At 43.5% G+C, this 19482-nt stretch overlaps 1 protein-coding gene across 46 annotated transcripts in view; it reads left to right on the top strand.

Moving 5' to 3' along the window:
- LOC139393334 (protein PHTF2-like) overlaps positions 1-19482 on the top strand; it is a 125043-nt gene that overhangs the window by 18162 nt on the left and 87399 nt on the right. For 2 of the 46 annotated variants that reach the window (XM_071141943.1, XM_071141965.1), the window contains exon 2: positions 12188-12361. The exons of 43 other annotated variants lie outside the window; for them this stretch is intronic. The gene's annotated coding sequence lies outside the window, so the exon portion shown is untranslated. Of the gene's footprint in view, positions 1-12187; positions 12362-19482 lie in introns of those variants that run through there. One more of the 46 variants, XM_071141921.1, reaches the window with a different exon arrangement.

A 19482-nucleotide genomic window follows, 5' to 3' on the forward strand; every position in this document is an offset into this window, starting at 1 on the left:
TGGGTCTGGTTGAGTAATAATACCTAGGAGGAGATGATATGGGTCTGGTTGAGTAATAATACCTAGGAGGAGATGATATGGGTCTGGTTGAGTAATAATACCTAGGAGGAGATGATATGGGTCTGGTTGAGTAATAATACCTAGGAGGAGATGATATGGGTCTGGTTGAGTAATAATACCTAGGAGGAGATGATATGGGTCTGGTTGAGTAATAATACCTAGGAGGAGATGATATGGATCTGGTTGAGTAATAATACCTAGGAGGAGATGATATGGGTCTGGTTGAGTAATAATACCTAGGAGGAGATGATATGGGTCTGGTTGAGTAATAATACCTAGGAGGAGATGATATGGGTCTGGTTGAGTAATAATACCTAGGAGGAGATGATATGGGTCTGGTTGAGTAATAATACCTAGGAGGAGATGATATGGGTCTGGTTGAGTAATAATACCTAGGAGGAGATGATATGGGTCTGGTTGAGTAATAATACCTAGGAGGAGATGGGTCTGGTTGAGTAATAATACCTAGGAGGAGATGATATGGGTCTGGTTGAGTAATAATACCTAGGAGGAGATGGGTCTGGTTGAGTAATAATACCTAGGAGGAGATGGGTTTGGTTGAGTAATAATACCTAGGAGGAGATGATATGGGTCTGGTTGAGTAATAATACCTAGGAGGAGATGATATGGGTCTGGTTGAGTAATAATACCTAGGAGGAGATGATATGGGGCTGGTTGAGTAATAATACCTAGGAGGAGATGATATGGGGCTGGTTGAGTAATAATACCTAGGAGGATATGATATGGGGCTGGTTGAGTAATAATACCTAAGAGGAGATGATATGGGTCTGGTTGAGTAATAATACCTAGGAGGAGATGATATGGGTCTGGTTGAGTAATAATACCTAGGAGGAGATGATATGGGTCTGGTTGAGTAATAATACCTAGGAGGAGATGATATGGGTCTGGTTGAGTAATAATACCTAGGAGGGATGATATGGGTCTGGTTGAGTAATAATACCTAGGAGGAGATGATATGGGTCTGGTTGAGTAATAATACCTAGGAGGAGATGATATGGGGCTGGTTGAGTAATAATACCTAGGAGGAGATGATATGGGTCTGGTTGAGTAATAATACCTAGGAGGAGATGATATGGGGCTGGTTGAGTAATAATACCTAGGAGGAGATGATATGGGTCTGGTTGAGTAATAATACCTAGGAGGAGAGATATGGGTCTGGTTGAGTAATAATACCTAGGAGGAGATGATATGGGTCTGGTTGAGTAATAATACCTAGGAGGAGATGATATGGGTCTGGTTGAGTAATAATACCTAGGAGGAGATGATATGGGTCTGGTTGAGTAATAATACCTAGGAGGAGATGATATGGGTCTGGTTGAGTAATAATACCTAGGAGGAGATGATATGGGTCTGGTTGAGTAATAATACCTAGGAGGAGATGATATGGGTCTGGTTGAGTAATAATACCTAGGAGGAGATGATATGGGTCTGGTTGAGTAATAATACCTAGGAGGAGATGATATGGGTCTGGTTGAGTAATAATACCTAGGAGGAGATGATATGGGTCTGGTTGAGTAATAATACCTAGGAGGAGATGATATGGGTCTGGTTGAGTAATAATACCTAGGAGGAGATGATATGGGTCTGGTTGAGTAATAATACCTAGGAGGAGATGATATGGGTCTGGTTGAGTAATAATACCTAGGAGGAGATGATATGGGTCTGGTTGAGTAATAATACCTAGGAGGAGATGGGTCTGGTTGAGTAATAATACCTAGGAGGAGATGGGTTTGGTTGAGTAATAATACCTAGGAGGAGATGATATGGATCTGGTTGAGTAATAATACCTAGGAGGAGATGATATGGGTCTGGTTGAGTAATAATACCTAGGAGGAGATGATATGGGTCTGGTTGAGTAATAATACCTAGGAGGAGATGATATGGGTCTGGTTGAGTAATAATACCTAGGAGGAGATGATATGGATCTGGTTGAGTAATAATACCTAGGAGGAGATGATATGGGTCTGGTTGAGTAATAATACCTAGGAGGAGATGATATGGGTCTGGTTGAGTAATAATACCTAGGAGGAGATGATATGGGTCTGGTTGAGTAATAATACCTAGGAGGAGATGATATGGGTCTGGTTGAGTAATAATACCTAGGAGGAGATGATATGGGTCTGGTTGAGTAATAATACCTAGGAGGAGATGGGTCTGGTTGAGTAATAATACCTAGGAGGAGATGATATGGGTCTGGTTGAGTAATAATACCTAGGAGGAGATGGGTCTGGTTGAGTAATAATACCTAGGAGGAGATGGGTTTGGTTGAGTAATAATACCTAGGAGGAGATGGTATGGTCTGGTTGAGTAATAATACCTAGGAGGAGATGATATGGGTCTGGTTGAGTAATAATACCTAGGAGGAGATGATATGGGTCTGGTTGAGTAATAATACCTAGGAGGAGATGATATGGGGCTGGTTGAGTAATAATACCTAGGAGGAGATGATATGGGGCTGGTTGAGTAATAATACCTAGGAGGATATGATATGGGTCTGGTTGAGTAATAATACCTAGGAGGAGATGATATGGGTCTGGTTGAGTAATAATACCTAGGAGGAGATGATATGGGTCTGGTTGAGTAATAATACCTAGGAGGAGATGATATGGGTCTGGTTGAGTAATAATACCTAGGAGGAGATGATATGGGTCTGGTTGAGTAATAATACCTAGGAGGAGATGATATGGGTCTGGTTGAGTAATAATACCTAGGAGGAGATGATATGGGGCTGGTTGAGTAATAATACCTAGGAGGAGATGATATGGGTCTGGTTGAGTAATAATACCTAGGAGGAGATGATATGGGTCTGGTTGAGTAATAATACCTAGGAGGAGATGATATGGGTCTGGTTGAGTAATAATACCTAGGAGGAGATGATATGGGTCTGGTTGAGTAATAATACCTAGGAGGCGATGATATGGGTCTGGTTGAGTAATAATACCTAGGAGGAGATGATATGGGTCTGGTTGAGTAATAATACCTAGGAGGAGATGATATGGGTCTGGTTGAGTAATAATACCTAGGAGGAGATGGGTTTGGTTGAGTAATAATACCTAGGAGGAGATGATATGGGTCTGGTTGAGTAATAATACCTAGGAGGAGATGGGTCTGGTTGAGTAATAATACCTAGGAGGAGATGGGTTTGGTTGAGTAATAATACCTAGGAGGAGATGATATGGGTCTGGTTGAGTAATAATACCTAGGAGGAGATGATATGGGTCTGGTTGAGTAATAATACCTAGGAGGAGATGGGTCTGGTTGAGTAATAATACCTAGGAGGAGATGATATGGGTCTGGTTGAGTAATAATACCTAGGAGGAGATGATATGGGTCTGGTTGAGTAATAATACCTAGGAGGAGATGATATGGGTCTGGTTGAGTAATAATACCTAGGAGGAGATGATATGGGTCTGGTTGAGTAATAATACCTAGGAGGAGATGATATGGGTCTGGTTGAGTAATAATACCTAGGAGGAGATGATATGGGTCTGGTTGAGTAATAATACCTAGGAGGAGATGATATGGGTCTGGTTGAGTAATAATACCTAGGAGGAGATGATATGGGTCTGGTTGAGTAATAATACCTAGGAGGAGATGATATGGGGCTGGTTGAGTAATAATACCTAGGAGGAGATGATATGGGTCTGGTTGAGTAATAATACCTAGGAGGAGATGATATGGGTCTGGTTGAGTAATAATACCTAGGAGGAGATGATATGGGTCTGGTTGAGTAATAATACCTAGGAGGAGATGATATGGGGCTGGTTGAGTAATAATACCTAGGAGGAGATGATATGGGGCTGGTTGAGTAATAATACCTAGGAGGAGATGATATGGGTCTGGTTGAGTAATAATACCTAAGAGGAGATGATATGGGTCTGGTTGAGTAATAATACCTAGGAGGAGATGATATGGGTCTGGTTGAGTAATAATACCTAGGAGGAGATGATATGGGTCTGGTTGAGTAATAATACCTAGGAGGAGATGATATGGGTCTGGTTGAGTAATAATACCTAGGAGGAGATGATATGGGTCTGGTTGAGTAATAATACCTAGGAGGAGATGATATGGGTCTGGTTGAGTAATAATACCTAGGAGGAGATGGGTTTGGTTGAGTAATAATACCTAGGAGGAGATGATATGGGTCTGGTTGAGTAATAATACCTAGGAGGAGATGGGTCTGGTTGAGTAATAATACCTAGGAGGAGATGGGTTTGGTTGAGTAATAATACCTAGGAGGAGATGATATGGGTCTGGTTGAGTAATAATACCTAGGAGGAGATGATATGGGTCTGGTTGAGTAATAATACCTAGGAGGAGATGGGTCTGGTTGAGTAATAATACCTAGGAGGAGATGATATGGGTCTGGTTGAGTAATAATACCTAAGAGGAGATGATATGGGGCTGGTTGAGTAATAATACCTAGGAGGAGATGATATGGGTCTGGTTGAGTAATAATACCTAGGAGGAGATGATATGGGGCTGGTTGAGTAATAATACCTAGGAGGAGATGATATGGGGCTGGTTGAGTAATAATACCTAGGAGGAGATGATATGGGGCTGGTTGAGTAATAATACCTAGGAGGAGATGATATGGGTCTGGTTGAGTAATAATACCTAGGAGGAGATGATATGGGTCTGGTTGAGTAATAATACCTAGGAGGAGATGGGTTTGGTTGAGTAATAATACCTGTGATGTCCTGAATAACATGGAGAATTTCACACCAAAAATACTGTATTTTCAGACATTGCCAAAATATATGTGATAAATATGTTATAAAGTACTTATTCATCCACACTGCCTTCAACACGTAGCGTATATTCCTTTTTTCATTTTATTAAGTTTATCAGGGCTCATAAAAAAACAATGTAGTACTTTGAATTGAAACTCCCTTTTTGGGTTACATAGAGGGGCTGTATACAGTGTTTTCCATATGTTCCCCCAGCTCTCCTCTGATATCTGCACCTGTAATTCAACCTGCCATGAGTCCATATGATTATCTAAAGATACTATTTGCATGTTAAGGATATTGTGATAAACATTTTAAAGGTTCCAATGTTTTCCTTTGAAAAAGTAATTAAATCATCTCCTCAATAAGAGTAATCGCCTCAGTCATTTTTTGTTACAATCCATTTAAAAAAAAATTTTATATCATATTTTTTATTCACAATGAATGAAAGATTACATGTAAAGACATTGTAAATTTTTTCCCCTTTTGTTTTGCATCCCAGAATGCCTCCAAACCCATTTACAAAGAAAGGCAGAGTCATTGTGTTACATATCAGACAACCAAACAAAAGTATACAACCATGCTAATTCAATACAAGTCCAAATGTAACAGCCTAACTATTTCAGGTGATGAGGTGTTCCTATAGGCCTATAGCAGTAACCTCAAGGGCTGGGGGTGTGGCCAGGAGTACTAATCTGGAGGAAGTGTTTGGAGCTGTTCAAATAGGATATCATCGGGTCCCAGGTGGAATAAAATGAGTTGGTTGACCCTCGAATGGAATACTTAATTTTCTCACATTTGAGGAAGAGCATCAGATCTTTGAGCCAAAGAGAGGCTAAGGGAGGATTGATAGATTTCCAATCCCAAAAAATCCTTCTGCGGGCCAACAGGGAGGCAAAGCAATGGCATCCAGCTGTCTATTGGTGAAGAACGTTTGTTGTTTGGTACTCCAGAAACAGCCATTTCTGCACTAGGCGGTAACTTCATATCAAATGCTTCAGAAAGGGGTTTTAAATACAGTGGACTAATAATCTGCCGGACAGGACCAGAACATGTGGGTCAGGTCTGCCAAGGGGCCTTTACACCTGTCACATGAATCATTTAATATTACACCTGTCACATCTACCGTTTAATATTTGGGTAGCATTTGTATAATTTAGCCTTACTGAAATGGATACGAGGAAGTACCTGAAACTGTATAATCCTGAGCCGGGCACAAGAGGAGCATCCATTTACCATAAGTAAAGGCCCCATTCCAGACTTCAACAGTGATCTCTCCACCACGTTCCCTTTCCCACTCAGAACAGATTTTATTAAGTAACGGGTTACCAAGGGACATGATTATCTACAAACTACGGGATATGAGTTCCTTGAGTTGACAAGGTGTTTTGAAAAGGGCATCCGGACCCGATCCGGGTGTTAGAATTGGAAAGGTTGGTCTTTGAGTGCGAATAAACCGGCGAATTTGGAAATTCCTAAAATGAACTTGAATGGGGTAGATTAAATGTGATTGCGATGTCTTCGAAATTGGCAAAGGTGCCATCTATATAAAGGTCACTAGACTTCGTAAGGCCATTCCTCTGCCACAGCCTGAAATCTGAATCCAGTTTGGCTGGAGGTGAGAGGGGATTATTACATTTAGGACCTTGAATAGAGAAATAACACAATTTAAAATGTTCATGGAATTGAGTCCAAATTTTCAAAGTATTGACAACAATTGGTTTGTATGTGTAGCGCAAAGCTGAAAGAGGGAGATTGGAGGTGTAGCGCAACGCTGAAAGAGGGAGATTGGATGTGTAGCACAACGCTGAAAGAGGGAGATTGGATGTGTAGCGCGACGCTGAAAGAGGGAGATTGGCAGTGGGCTGACAAAGAGGAGGAGAAACAGGAGTTGGCTTCTGTTTGACACCAGTCAGTTTCTGAGGTGTGAACCAGTAAATCATCTTCTGTATATTTGCTGCCCAGTAATAATGCAGAAAGTTAGGAAGGGCTAGTCCTCCGTGTGTTCTATCTCTCTGGAGGAATGCTTTACGTATTCTTGGATTCACACCTCCCCATAGAAAAAAAGATATCAGCTTATCCACTGAAGTGAAAAGACTTTGGTAAAAAAAATAAAAAAAGATGGAGACATTGGAACAAGTACAGAAATCTGGGCAATACATTCATCTTGATACAATTCACTTTACCAGCTGAAGTAAAATGGAGAATACTCCATCTCTGAAAGTGCAGTTTAAGTTTGTTAATCAGGCGAGTAAAGTTCTCATCATGTAGGGAGGACAAGGTAACGGGTGATATTGATCCCTAAATATTTAAAAGCCAGTCTTGGACATAAGAAATGGAATAGTATCCCGTGGAATTTGTAATGCTAATTCATTAATAGGAAAGCATTCACTTTTTTTGAGAAATTCAATTTATAGCCCGAAAACACACCAGACCTACGCAGCACGTCCACTACCTCTGGGACACACGCTTCGGGGTCGGAGATGTATAAAAACAAGTCATCTGCATACAAGGAAACTTGTGCTCCAGTCTGTAGATACCATGTATTGAGGGTATGGGCTTTAGCTTAATTAGAAAGGGGTTCTATCGCCAGGGCAAATAACAGAGGTGACATTGGACATCCCTGGCGTGGGGCCCATGATAATGGCAAATACTGTGAACAAGGTTTGTTTGTAAGTACTGATGCCTGAGTACAACAGTCAGACACAGGAAATTAAGTTTGCACCAAAGCCACATTTTCCCAGTACAGAGAATAAATATTCCCATTCTTCCCTGTCAAATGCCTTCTCCACACCTAAAGAGAGAACCACTTCAGGAAAGTCCGACGGCGCCGGAGAGTGTATGACGTTAAGCAGACGTGCATGACGTTAAGCAGACGTGCATGACGTTAAGCAGACGTGCATGACGTTAAGCAGACGCGCATGACGTTAAGCAGACGCGCATGACGTTAAGCAGACGCGCATGACGTTAAGCAGACGCGCATGACGTTAAGCAGACGCGCATGACGTTAAGCAGACGCGCATGACGTTAAGCAGACGCGCATGACGTTAAGCAGACGCGCATGACGTTAAGCAGACGCGCATGACGTTAAGCAGACGCGCATGACGTTAAGCAGACGCGCATGCCGTTAAGCAGACGCGCATGCCGTTAAGCAGACGCGCATGGCGTTAAGCAGACGCGCATGACGTTAAGCAGACGCGGATGACGTTAAGCAGACGCGGATGACGTTAAGCAGACGCGCATGACGTTAAGCAGACGCGCATGACGTTAAGCAGACGCGCATGACGTTAAGCAGACGCGCATGACGTTAAGCAGATGTTGAATATTAGAAAAGGAGTGACGGCCCTTAATTAACCTTGTCTGGTCCGTCAATATGATGTCTGTTATAGTGGATTATTTCTACATCTGCATTTAAAAGTGAAGTCGGTCTGTATGAGCCACACTCAGATGCATCTTAGCCGGGTTTTAACAAAAGTGTGATCAACGCCTGTGTCAGGGTTTGGGGTAAAACACCCTGGTCCAGGGCATTTTCAAACATTTCAAAGGACACAGAAAACTTCTAGTAGAATTGGATTGGGTAGCCATCTGGGCCCGGGGAATTCCCACGTTGCTGTAATTTAATGAATAATCTCCTCTAACTGCAAAGGTTGGTCAGTTTCTTCTCTGTACTAGTGGTAGGAGTTTCCACATGGTCAAGGAAAACCATTCAGAATGTAATAGTCTTCAGGTGATTCTGACGTGTAAAGATCTTCAATGTTTTGAAGGTATTACTGATTTCAGTAGGATTAACTGTTAAGACATTACAATACATTTTTAACAATGAATTTCCTTACTTGAAGGTACCTATACAAATTTGTTTGGGATATAATGAATTCCTTGACATTATATTTTTTGCCTTGGAATAGTTGAGACTACAAGGCCTTCTCTCTTCCCATTCCCTAAATCCCTAGTAGCAGGAAGACAGGCTGGGTTGTGGAATACAGGCCCGTGTCTAGACATGTTATTACTCAGTTTATATTGGTGTTGAACCTCCCTCCATGTCTTCAATGTCAGAGTAATAATTGAGTTTAGTTGAATCCTGTGAATAGAGATATGATCTACTATAAAGAAAGGACAATGTAAAGGGATATATCACCAATATTGACTCTCAGTTTCAAGCCACTGACAAACCCTTCGGTTGTTGAATCCGTGATGCTATGTGATTAAGCTGCGCTGCTCATTAATATGATTTAAGGTTAGGGAGGCCAAGCCAACCCAATTCTTTCAACAGCTGTAGTTTTTTTTATAGCCTTCTTATTTTTCCATAAAAGTGCCTGTTGCTGCATTTAGGCCGAGTAAAGGGTGTAGCGGGAATTTTAACAGGAAGCATTGAAAACCAACAAAGCAGTCTTGGTAAGATATTCATTTTCACAGAAGCGACCCGACCTGCTAGAGATATAGGGAGAGGCATCCAGCGGTCTGGATCGTCAGTGATTTTACTAATCACAGGGGGGGGTAGATCAAAGCATGTCGTTTCCCGTAGTCTGACGTCATTTTAACATCTTGTTTTATTCCAATTCTCCGGTCTGAACTGGGACAGCATGTGACTGGTGAATGAGAATAAGGAGTTCTTTGTTGATAACAGGGACTGACTAACTCCTTAAAGAGGGATCTTTGGGATGATGGGAATTTTCTACACATGCCAAGGGCTTTCAAATGTAGGCCACTCACATGATTTAGGCGTGTGTGTGTGTGTGTGTCTGTGTGTGTGTGTGTGTGTGTGTGTGTGTGTGTGTGTGTGTGTGTGTGTGTGTGTGTGTGTGTGTGTGTGTGTGTGTGTGTGTGTGTGCATCACAATACTCCTTCCTTGTTAGTTTTCCATTACTCTTCAATTATATCTTCCATTTCTTTTAGTTGTTTTCATAATCCATTGGCTAATCCTTTTGTCCATTTTCATAGTCCTAAAACAATATTAAACTAACACAACATTTCCTGTGTGTGTGTGCATCACAATACTCTTTCCTCGTTAGTTTTCCATATGTCTTCAATTATATCTTCTCTATTCACATTTGTGAGGAAGTCCTGTACCATCTCCCTATTGAGCTCCCGTCCCTACCATGACAACAACCACAAGTTGTTAGCCTGCTACACAGTCTCCAAGGTCACCTTCTCCAAGGTCACTTTACTACACTGTCTCCAAGGTCACCTTACTACACTGTCTCCAAGGTCACCTTACTACACTGTCTCCAAGGTCACCTTACTACACTGTCTCCAAGGTCACCTTACTACACTGTCTCCAAGGTCACCTTACTACACTGTCTCCTAGGTCACTTTACTACACTGTCTCCTAGGTCACTTTACTACACTGTCTCCAAGGTCACCTTACTACACTGTCTCCAAGGTCACCTTACTACACTGTCTCCAAGGTCACCTTACTACACTGTCTCCAAGGTCACCTTACTACACTGTCTCCAAGGTCACCTTACTACACTGTCTCCAAGGTCACCTTACTACACTGTCTCCAAGGTCACCTTACTACACTGTCTCCAAAGTCACCTTACTACACTGTCTCCAAGGTCACCTTACTACACTGTCTCCAAGGTCACCTTACTACACTGTCTCCAAGGTCACCTTACTACACTGTCTCCAGGGTCACTGTCTCCAAGGTCACCTTACTACACTGTCTCCAGGGTCACTGTCTCCAAGGTCGCCTTACTACACTGTCTCCAAGGTCACTTTGGACCAACGTGTTATTTTCACCATGTGGTCTACGATGGCAACCAGAGAGCCATTTAAAACAGCATAGCCTAGTTCCAGACAGACACCAGGAATAGTCCTGGCCTATCTCCGAAATAGCACCTTATTCCCTATACAGTGCACTACTTTGACCAGAGCGCTGTACAGGCCTACGGTAGGCTCTGCTCCAGGAAACAGCCACTTGAATAACCTGCAGCTCAAGAACTGTTTATTGTTGCAGAGTTGCACTGGGTTAGAGAACTATTGAGACTTCTTCCATTTAATCCACAGAGATCTTCACTACTCAGATGTAAAGGGAGGTTCATGCACGGTGCTGAGGTTCATGCACGGTGCTGAGGTTCATGCACGGTGCTGAGGTTAATGCACGGTGCTGAGGTTAATGCACGGTGCTGAGGTTAATGCACGGTGCTGAGGTTAATGCACGGTGCTGAGGTTAATGCACGGTGCTGTGGCTGAGGTTAATGCACGGTGCTGAGGTTAATGCACAGTGCTGAGGTTAATGCACGGTGCTGAGGTTAATGCACGGTGCTGAGGTTAATGCACGGTGCTGTGGCTGAGGTTAATGCACGGTGCTGTGACTGAGGTTAATGCACGGTGCTGAGGTTAATGCACTGTGCTGAGGTTAATGCACTGTGCTGAGGTTAATGCACGGTGCTGAGGTTAATGCACGGTGCTGAGGTTAATGCACGGTGCTGAGGCTGAGGTTAATGCACAGTGCTGAGGTTAATGCACGGTGCTGAGGTTAATGCACGGTGCTGAGGTTAATGCACGGTGCTGTGGCTGAGGTTAATGCACGGTGCTGAGGTTAATGCACGGTGCTGTGGCTGAGGTTAATGCACGGTGCTGAGGTTAATGCACGGTGCTGAGGTTAATGCACGGTGCTGTGGCTGAGGTTAATGCACGGTGCTGTGCTGCTCCAACCCTGTGTGCTACAGAGGCCAGTATCAATGTAGCGCTCCAACCCTGTGTGTTACAAGGGCAGCATCAATGTAGCGCTCCAACCCTGTGTGTTACAGAGGGCAGCATCAATGTAGCACTCCAACCCTGTGTGTTACAAGGGCAGCATCAATGTAGCGCTCCAACCCTGTGTGCTACAGAGGGCAGCATCAATGTAGCGCTCCAACCCTGTGTGTTACAAGGGCAGCATCAATGTAGCGTGATGTCTCCTGTGTGTTACAGAGGGCAGCATCAATGTAGCGCTCCAACCCTGTGTGTTACAGAGGGCAGCATCAATGTAGCATGATGTCTCCTGTGTGTTACAGAGGGCAGCATCAATGTAGCGTGATGTCTCCTGTGTGTTACAGAGGGCAGCATCATTGTAGCGTGATGTCTCATGTGTATTACAGAGGGCAGCATCATTGTAGCGTGATGTCTCCTGTGTGTTACAGAGGGCAGCATCATTGTAGCGTGATGTCTCCTGTGTGTTACAGAGGGCAGCGGCAATGTAGCGTGATGTCTCCTGTGTGTTACAGAGGGCAGCATCATTGAAGCGTGATGTCTCCTGTGTGTTACAGAGGGCAGCATCAATGTAGCGTGATGTCTCCTGTGTGTTACCGAGGGCAGCATCATTGTAGCGTGATGTCTCCTGTGTGTTACCGAGGGCAGCATCATTGTAGCGTGATGTCTCCTGTGTGTTACAGAGGGCAGCATCAATGTAGCGTGATGTCTCCTGATGCAGGCTAGCAGAGAACGAGAGCTGCCATTTGCGAGGACCTTCTCACCTTTACTGTTCAGGCGAGGCTGCAAGTTCTACCAACAAAATATCCTCTAGCACTCTGGTACCCTGCAGACCATGACCCATTCTGTATTCTAATGTGAATACATGTATTCTAATGTGAGTCCATTGCCCATGTTGTGAATGGCTGCTGTAAGGATTTGTACGTTGCTAGACATGCTAGACATGACCGCCTTGTTGACCTGATAGCCAGCGAGGTGAGACAAGTGGTCTCACCGACAGCAAACATGCAGAAACATGAATCAGTTATGGAACCCCATTGCCCTTCATGAAGGTTGCAAGTTCAAACCCCCGAACTGACAAGGTACAAATCTGTCGTTCTGCCCCTGAACAGGCAGTTAACCCACTGCTCCTAGGCCGTCATTGAAAATAAGAATGTGTTCTGAACTGACTTGCCTGGTTAAATAAAGGTCAAATAAATAATAAATGGTTGTGAGGTCTGCAGTCCACTCACCAACCAAGAATTCACAAAATGGGACAAAGACCCAATTGACACTCTGCATGCAGAGTTCTGCAAAAATATACTTAGTGTACAACGCAAAACCCCAAACGATGCAGAGAGAAATTAGGACGATACCCGCTAGTTATCAACATCCAGAAAAGAGATGTTAAATTCTACAACCACCTAAAAGGAAGCGATTCCCAAACCTTCCATAAAGCCATCACCTACAGAGAGTTGAACCTGGAAAAAGAGTTCCCTAAGCATGCTGGTCCTGGGGCTCTGTTCACAAACAGACCCCACAGAGCCCCAGGATTGCGACACAATTAGACCCAACCAAATCATGAGAAAACAAAGATAATTACTTGACACATTGGAAAGAATTAACAAAAAAACAGAGCAAACTAGAATGCTATTTGGCCCTAAACAGAGAGTACACAGTGGCAGAATACCTGACCACTGTGACTGACCCAAACTTAAGGAAAGCTTTGACTATGTTCAGACTCAGTGAGCATAGCCTTGCTATTGAGAAAGGCCGCCGTAGGCAGACATGGCTCTCAAGAGAAGACCGGCTATGTGCACACTGCCCACAAAATGAGGTGGAAACTGAGCTGCACTTCCTAACCTCCTGCCAAATGTATGACCACATTAGAGACGCATATTTCCCTCAGATTACACAGATCCACAAAGAATTTGAAAACAAATCGAGCATTGATAAACTCCCGTATCTGTTAGGCGAAATACTGCAGTGTGCAAAAAATATTTGTGGCCCGTTGTCATGCGAAAAGGGAAACCAGTGAAGAACAAACACCATTGTAAATACAACCCATATTTGTCTGTTAATTTATTTTCCCTTTTGTACTTGAACTATTTGCACATTGTTACAACACTGTAGATAATATAACATTTGAAATGTCTATATTCGTTTAACTTTGGTGAGTGTAATGTTCACTGATGGGTTTCACTTGTTTATTTCACTTTTTAATTATTATCTACTTCACTTGTTTTGGCGACGCAAACATATGTTTCCCATGGCAACAACGCCCTTTGAATTGAATTGACAAGTAGAGAGAAAGAGCGACAGAGAGAGATGATTAGATTGAGAGACTGACAGAGAGAGACAGGCCATGTTCCCAAACCAGAGGAGAGATAGATACAGGAAGTGACACCACAACTAGCCGGTCTTTTATTTAGCCTGCGACAACCATGTGTGCAGCGGAGTGTGGTGTGTATTCGTGCAGAGAGGAAACGAGCAGTAACCACACACACTGCTGACTATGCAGGGCACTGCAGGGCTGTACTTCCAGACAGCCTTCTCATAGCAGCTCATCACATTCTTCAGTCAGTCTGTTGGTCTGCAGTCTACTTCAGCTTTCGTCAATACATTTCTGTTTGGTGTGTTCTCTACTCAAAACATTACCCTAGTAATAAACCCTCTCTGCTGGGCTATGCTACAGAGATAGGGAAACATCCTAGATGACTAGGGAAACATCCTAGATGACTAGGGAAACATCCTAGATGACATGGGAAACATCCTAGATGACTAGGGAAACATCCTAGATGACTAGGGAAACATCCTAGATGACTAGGGAAACATCCTAGATGACATGGGAAACATCCTAGATGACATGGGAAACATCCTAGATGACATGGGGAAACATCCCAGATGACATGGGAAACATCCCAGATGACATGGGACACATCCTAGATGACATGGGAAACATCCTAGATGACATGGGAAACATCCTAGATGACATGGGAAACATCCTAGATGACATGGGAAACATCCTAGATGACATGGGAAACATCCTAGATGACTAGGGAAACATCCTAGATGACTAGGGAAACATCCTAGATGACTAGGGAAACATCCTAGATGACATGGGAAACATCCTAGATGACATGGGAAACATCCTAGATGACATGGGAAACATCCTAGATGACATGGGAAACATCCTAGATGACTAGGGAAACATCCTAGATGACATGGGACACATCCTAGATGACTAGGGAAACATCCTAGATGACTAGGGAAACATCCTAGATGACTAGGGAAACATCCTAGATGACATGGGAAACATCCTAGATGACTAGGGAAACATCCTAGATGACTAGGGAAACATCCTAGATGACTAGGGAAACATCCTAGATGACATGGGAAACATCCTAGATGACATGGGAAACATCCTAGATGACATGGGGAAACATCCCAGATGACATGGGAAACATCCCAGATGACATGGGAAACATCCCAGATGACATGGGAAACATCCTAGATGACATGGGAAACATCCTAGATGACATGGGAAACATCCTAGATGACATGGGAAACATCCTAGATGACATGGGAAACATCCTAGATGACATGGGAAACATCCTAGATGACTAGGGAAACATCCTAGATGACTAGGGAAACATCCTAGATGACTAGGGAAACATCCTAGATGACATGGGAAACATCCTAGATGACATGGGAAACATCCTAGATGACTAGGGAAACATCCTAGATGACATGGGACACATCCTAGATGACTAGGGAAACATCCTAGATGACTAGGGAAACATCCTAGATGACATGGGAAACATCCTAGATGACATGGGAAACATCCTAGATGACATGGGAAACATCCTAGATGACATGGGAAACATCCTAGATGACTAGGGAAACATCCTAGATGACATGGGAAACATCCTAGATGACTAGGGAAACATCCTAGATGACTAGGGAAACATCCTAGATGACATGGGAAACATCCTAGATGACATGGGAAACATCCTAGATGACATGGGAAACATCCTAGATGACTAGGGAAACATCCCAGATGACTAGGGAAACATCCCAGATGACATGGGAAACATCCCAGATGACATGGGAAACATCCCAGATGACATGGGAAACATCCTAGATGACATGGGAAACATCCTAGATGACATGGGAAACATCCTAGATGACATGGGAAACATCCTAGATGACATGGGAAACATCCTAGATGATGACTAGGGAAACATCCTAGATGACTAGGGAAACATCCTAGATGACATGGGAAACATCCCAGGCCCAGGTGAGGAACTGCCATGAGTTATATCTAATAGCTTGTTTTTTCAGATTGCTAAAACCCATATTATTGGTGTCACTTGTAGTGTTGTCTGTCCTCGGGTCATTGTAAAATTTACACCCTGCCCTGTAACCAGTGTTGGTAACCTGTGTAAACAGTGTGGTTAAGTGCTTGTGGTGGCATGTAGTGCTATGTAAAGTAGCCGGGAGAAATGGCTTTAAGCCTGGGGAGGAGAGAGGAGAAGAAGACAAGCCTGGCCACAGAGGGAAAGAGGGGACTTTCGTAGTAACCTTAACCTAATTCTCCTAACCTGTTACGTTCATTCTTCTAACCCGTCTGCGTAATTCTCTGAACTTGCTACAAAAAATGTACTTTTGGTGGTAGCTGTGTGGAAGTGGCGTGTTTTTAGGCTGTCCCAGGGAAAGAGATGGGTTAAGGTACAAAGAGAGGGAGGGAAGGTGAGTAGTACGATTCAATCTTAGTCCTGTATTGACTCTTTGCCTGTTTGATGGTTCGTCGGAGGGCATAGCGGGATTTCTAATAAGCGTCCGGGTTAGTGTCCCTCTCCTTGAAAGCAGCAACTCTACCCTTTAGCTCAGTGTGGATGTTGCCTGTAATCCATGGCTTCTGGTTGGGGTATGTACGTACGATCACTGTGGGGACGACGCCATCAATGCACTTATTGATGAAGCCGGTGACTTGGTATACCCCTCAATGCCATCGGATGAATCCAGGAAAATATTCCAGTCTGTGCTAGCTAAACAGTCCTGTAGCTTTGCATCTGCGTCATCTGACCACTTCCGTATTGAGTGAGTCACTGGTACTTCCTGCTTTAGTTTTTGCTCGTAAGCAGGAGTCTGGAGGATAGAATTATGGTCAGATTCTCCAAATGGAGGACGAGGGAGAGTGTTGTACGTGTCCCTGTGTGTGGTGTGAAGGTGGTCTAGAGGGTTTTTCCCCCTGCTTGCACATTTAACATGCTGATAGAAATGAGTCAAAATGGATTTAAGTTTTACCTAAGTTTAAGTTGTTGGTTTGAAAACATCCTCTAACAGTGTCTGGACTGTACTACATGGTGATGCAATACTGAGATTTTATTGGGATTCCATGTTCCAAACATATTGCTCGCTATACAGTGCATTCGAAATGTATTCAGACCCCTTGACTTTTTCCACATTTTGTTACGTTACAGCTCTATTCTTAAATGGATTATTATTATTTTTAAATATCATCAATCGACATACAATATAATAACATAGAAAAAACAGGTTGAGAAAATTTTCCAATTTAATAAAAATACAAAAACAGAAAGACCTACACGTTTTCCTCCATAATTCTTAAATGGAAGAAGTTGGGAACCACCAAGACTCTTCCTAGAGCCGCCCGTCCAAACTGAGCAATCTGGGGAGAAGGGCCTTGGTCAGGGAGATGACCAAGAACCCGATGGTCACTTTGACAGAGCTCCAGTGTTCCTCTGTGGAGATGGGAAAACCTTCCAGAAGGACAACCATCCCTGCAGCACTCCACCAATCAGGTATTTATGGTAGAGTGGCCCGACAGAAGCCACTCCTCAGTGAAAGGCACATGACAGCCTGCCTGGAGTTTGCAAAAAGGAACCTAAAAGATTCTCAGGTCTGATGAAACCAAGACTCTCAGGTCTGATGAAACCAAGACTCTCAGGTCTGATGAAACCAAGACTCTCAGGTCTGATGAAACCAAGATTGAACTCTTTGGCCTGAATGCCAGGCGTCATCTCTTCAGGAAACCTGGCACCATCCCTACGGTGAAGCATGGTGGCGGCAGCATCATGCTTTAGGGATGTTTTTCAGTGGCAGGGACTGGGAGACTAGTCAGGATCGAGGGAAAGATGAACGGAACAAAGAACATGGAAATGTGTTTACTCACTATTTTATAAAAAGAAGATAGAGAACAAGCGATGAAGGAAACATCTTGGAGTTTTGGTGCAGGTACAGGCAACTAGCGCAAAAATAATATAATGCGATATTGTCAAAACGATAAGATATATCGTCAAAAATAAAACCCTATACGTAACCATTTCTGTTCCCCCCAATAACGTGTGTGTGTGTGTGTGTGTGTGTGTGTGTGTGTGTGTGTGTGTGTGTGTTCAGGGTTATTTCTGCAGTATTGATGAAGGGGGACATTGGGGACAGCAGAGACACTGAATAAGTGAACGAATAGTATCTCTCCTCCTCTCGTCTCTCGCTGTCTTTATCTACCTCATCTCATCATGACTAACAATGTCAGTCAGTGGGACACCTGAGAGATCTACCAGCCCTCCACCCCAGCCCCTCTCTACCTCCACCCGAGCCCCTCTCTACCTCCACCCCAGCCCCTCTCTACCTCCCATCATGGGTGTCAGCAGGTCTAGGCTGTCTTCATGTCACTTAGAGAGTGTCCTGTTGGTCTTCCATCATGGGTGTCAGCAGGTCTAGGCTGTCTTTATGTCACTTAGAGAGTGTCCTGTTGGTCTTCCATCATGGGCGTCAGCAGGTCTAGGCTGTCTTTATGTCACTTAGAGAGTGCAACTTGAGTTTGGGGTCTTGTGGTGTAACTGGAGCTAGCAAGGGAATCAGCCTGATGGAAAACATGCCCACACACACCCAGGATACCCCACCAGCAAAACCTCAGGCACCTCTCATCGTTGGGGGGGTTGATCAGATGTCCCCTCCCCCTCTTTTCTCCCTCTCCCCCCTCCTCAAACACATTCACCTGGTTGCAGTCCAGAGATGCAGTCCTTCCATGTCATTAAAATGCACCGGGCCAGGTAGCTGTGTTGGGTTACACTCACTTTAATGAGCTACACGACCACTACAAAATGGAGGAACACTTTCTGACTGGTAATGCACCCCTCCTTATTTGAACAAGATACCCAGACCTGGAATACAACCCCCCCCCCCCCCCAGATAGACCTGCTAGGCAATACAGCAGCACTAGTCTGACAATGAAGTGATGTGAGTTGTTTATGGCTGTGTGTAGCATAGTAGCTAGTGTTGTATTATGTGATAGGCTGGAACCATTCTCTGTCTGTGTGCTGCTCTCTGTTCAGCGTAGCATTTCAGAATTGTTTTCATAACTGCTGTTTTATGTAATTCATTACACAGAATTATGTAACTCTGTAACCTCCCACCTCCTGATTTTTAATCAGACTGACTTCCGACACTATCGCTCTCATCTCTCTCTATCTCTCGCTCTCTCTCTCTTTCTCTCTCTCTCTCTCTCTCGCTCTTTCTCTCGCTCTCTCTCGCTCTCATCTCTCTGTCTCTCTCTCTTTATCTCTCTCTCTCTCTCTCTCGCTCTTTCTCTCGCTCTCATCTCTCTCTCTCTCTGTCTCTCTCTCTGTCTCTCTCTCTCTCTCTCTCTCTCTCTCTCTCTCTCTCTCTCTCGCTCTTTCTCTCGCTCTCATCTCTCTCTCTCTCTCTCTCTCTCTCATCTCTCTCTCTCTCTCTCTCATCTCTCTCTCTCTCTCTCTCTCTCTCTCTCTCTCTCTCTCAAATTCAAATTCAAATTCAAGCTGCTTTATTGGCATGAAAAACATTGTGTCAATATTGCCAAAGCAACAATGTATACAATATACATTGTAACAAAATTGTAAATGATAGCAAATAATAATATAAAATGGTAGTAAATAATAATACAAAAATAAATACAATAAAATGGTAACAGTCTACAGTAAACATTAATAAT

Source organism: Oncorhynchus clarkii, chromosome 33, assembly GCF_045791955.1.
Source record: "Oncorhynchus clarkii lewisi isolate Uvic-CL-2024 chromosome 33, UVic_Ocla_1.0, whole genome shotgun sequence".
Classification (NCBI taxonomy): domain Eukaryota; kingdom Metazoa; phylum Chordata; class Actinopteri; order Salmoniformes; family Salmonidae; genus Oncorhynchus; species Oncorhynchus clarkii.